This window comes from Arachis ipaensis, chromosome B02 (genome assembly GCF_000816755.2).
Source record: "Arachis ipaensis cultivar K30076 chromosome B02, Araip1.1, whole genome shotgun sequence".
NCBI lineage: Eukaryota > Viridiplantae > Streptophyta > Magnoliopsida > Fabales > Fabaceae > Arachis > Arachis ipaensis.
The window spans coordinates 12,810,655-12,810,870 of NC_029786.2; positions in this window are offsets into that span (position 1 = coordinate 12,810,655).

Here is a 216-nt window from a genome sequence, read left to right on the forward strand (position 1 = left end):
TAAAATTTATTTCTATGTATCGTTTTTATTCCCAACGTTTTCGTCCTATTTAAGTCCCTATTGTTTTAAAATTGTCTCAATTTCGTCTGGCCGTTCTGTTAACAGATTCTTAATGACAGGATAACATTGAGTCAATTTTAAAACGTTAAGAACTTAAATAAGACAACTTAAACGTTAGGGATAACTTTGAGACTTACCCAAAACGTTTCGAATAAA